This window comes from Lactuca serriola, chromosome 3 (assembly GCF_051521515.1).
Source record: "Lactuca serriola cultivar US96UC23 chromosome 3, Lser_US96UC23_V15, whole genome shotgun sequence".
NCBI classification, from domain to species: domain Eukaryota; kingdom Viridiplantae; phylum Streptophyta; class Magnoliopsida; order Asterales; family Asteraceae; genus Lactuca; species Lactuca serriola.
This window is the reverse complement of record NC_136410.1, coordinates 26,475,171-26,478,451: the sequence shown is the minus strand read 5'-3', so window position 1 is coordinate 26,478,451 and position 3,281 is coordinate 26,475,171.

Below are 3,281 nucleotides of genomic sequence, written 5' to 3'. Positions count from 1 at the left end.
CTTTTGGACCTTTTATAGACGTGGAAAGTCATAAAGGTGGAAACTTTATGACTTAGAATGATATTGTCGGACAAGATCTAAGTGTTGGATGAAAGGACTTAAGATATTAAGAACTTAATGGAAAAGTGACATTTAGCCGAGTATGCCAGGCGTACATTTGAGTACGCTGCGCGTACTCGTATGGGGTCCCGATTATGGTTGGTAAGTACGCCATGCGTACGAGTTGAGTATGTTGGGCGTACTCAGCCTGAAGTTGGATTTGTTGACTTTTACTTCCGTTGACCGTTGAATTTTGACCAAGTTTGAACTTGGGCCAAACTTGAGGGTTTTTGCCTATTAACTAAGATTTTATCTGGTTCTAGTATTGATAGCTCGGAAAGTCGGCGGGGTAGCATCTTAGGATTTATTCTGAAGAGCTTCTGCATTCTAGGTAAGTCTCCTCACTGTTTGTATGGGTTGAAGGCACCAATGCCGGCCCATTTGGTTTATGTATAGTACCCGGGGGTTAGCCCTAGGCAGTATTTATTAAAGACTAGGACGTGGTTCCTAGCACACTGTATGATAATTAGTTAAGTAGAGTAGTATGTATGCTATTTGTCTTTGTGATGCTTGCATGGAAGACTAGGAGGTGGCTCTTGGCACTTGTCTGTAAGACGTAGGGGGTGCCCCCCGACTTGGCAAGAAAGACCACGTGGCGGCCCGTGGTATAATAGCAAGACTATGTGCGACACATAACACCTTTATTGATTATGATATATGTATGGCTCATAGTTATGTATGGCATGTATAGATCAGTTGATATGTATGGTATGTAGTATTTGGGGAACTCACTAAGCTTCGTGCTTATGGTTTTCAGTTTTGGTTTCAGGTACCTCCAGTTTTCAATAAAGGAGCTTGGGATGATCGCAGCGCATACACCTATGTTTTTCCACAATATGTGATTTCTGGTAATGAACTCTGATAAATGTTTTATTTAAAATGATTTTCAATATGTTAACAAAGTTACAAATGTGTTTTAGTTATATTAACAATGAACTTTTTGGTCATGAATTTTGGGATGTTACATTAAAAATCTGGTTCGCCACGATGTGGTGATTGTATCACCACGACGTGACAAATTCGTTTGGAACCGCACATCTTAAATGGGTGCCATGACGTGGCACTAAGTTGGCCAAACCCTAACCCTTTTTGAAGCTTTTATGCTCATTTTGCATGTTGTTGGTGGTTTTGAAGGAAGAAAAAGAAGAGTTGGTGCCTTGATTAATGAAATATACCTCCCTTTTACTTGTGTGCACCTTTTGGACTCTTTGTAAGTACTCAACTTTCCATATTTTGATGTTTTTCTCTATAGATGTAGGTTTTATGTCATATTATGGTCCCTTATTGTGGTTTGTATGGGTTGAAGGGATAAAGTTTGCAACTTTATGGTTTCTCTATGCCCAAAGCGCATTATACCTCACAGATCTAAGAAGTGGTGGTGATTTGGGAGCTTGCATGAATTCTAGGTGATATTGGGTTTTTGACCTAAATTTGGGAGAGGACATGCATGGGGGTATGCATGTCTCTAAACATTTTGGAAGTATTGGGATAAGGAATTCATGGGTTAAGTGCTTATTGGTTGGATCCCATGCATTAAGTTGCCTTTTTGGACCTTAGAATTGAGATCTAGACTTAGTGGGATATCTCAATGGATAAAGTTGGAAACTGTATCTGATAAGACCATGGGAAGAAACAGATCTGAGCTTTGGTTCTCTTTGGATCGAAGGAAAATAACTTAACCTTTTAAGATGTCTTGATCCAGTTCCCACGACGTGGCGGTTGGGGTATCACATGACTGTTTTGTCCTTATTAGGCCACAAAGTGACCAATAGGAGGCCCCGAGATGGTGATCCCCTGAAGTAAATTTTGGACGCCTGACTTTTACTGGTGACTTTGGGTGTTGACTGTGACTTTCACTTGAGTTGACATTTGGTCATGTACCAGTTTTAGAGTATAGACTAAGGTTGGACCTTGTTTGATTCGATAGGTGTGTTGTAGCACCAATAACTTGACTTGTGAGCTGTGTTGTGGCCAATTACATGAGACAAGTGAATCTTCAAACTTTACTATGTAGGATGCTAGCTATCTTTATGACTATTGCATTTCTATGTTGAGTTAGTCCCATTTATTATATGTTGGGCTAGGCCCAATTATTATTTCTTGTGATGGGCTCATTTATATGTATGTTGGACTGAGCCCATTTATATGATTAGACTATGCCCATTTCATATATGTTGGGTTGGGCCCATTTACATGATTTGGTTAGGATTATTTGTATATATGTTGTGTTGGGCTCATTTACATGTTTGGTTGGGCCCATTTGTATGGTATGTTGTATTTTGGAGAACTCACTAAATTTTGTGCTTATAAATTATGATTTAAACATTTTCATGTACTTCCAGTTCCAAGGGGAAGGGCCCGACTTGACTGCACAACATCCCCTTATGATTTCTACATCGATGATCATTTTACTTTGATGATTTTGATACATTTGTATTATGATGGTTTTGAGACATATGATGTATGGTTTTGACGATTTTAAAAATGAAAACTTTTATCACTATTTTTGGGATGTTACAAGAAATCTCCATAAGAGACAATAATTAAGCCAACGCTTATAATAAGCTGGCCTATATAACATTTGATCATCTATAACTACCTACTACATGATATCCTCCAAGATGTCAATGGTTAACCAAGAAAGATTAAGATATAGGCTCCACAATACGCAATCAGAAACGAAATAGTATACATGAATTTATACCTAACACCTTGGTTGAAATGCATAAGCAAGACAGAAGGACAAACTGTCCTAGATGATACACACATGGGAGCAACAAGGGGCACATGAAGGCGCTAGGACACTTATAGTGAAAGTCCTACACATGGGCATCTATTGGCCCGACATGTACAAAGAAGGAACAAAAACGACTAAAAAATGCATGGAATACAAAACATTTTCCCCAGTAGATAATCTTCCAACTACATTGTTTACCAATATGAAAATCCCTTGACCTTTCCACCAATAGGGCATCGATATTGACAAACCATTCCCTGAAGATTCGGTCAAAGTAAATTTCTTAGTCGTGGTTGTAATGACCCAAAAATCGAGGGTAAATTTTTTATTTTTATTATAGTCAAAACATAGAGATCTTTTAAATCCAAGCTTTCCAAAACATTTATGATTAAAAACATTTATCAGAGTTCATCCCAAAATCAAATATTGCGGAAAGCACGAGTGT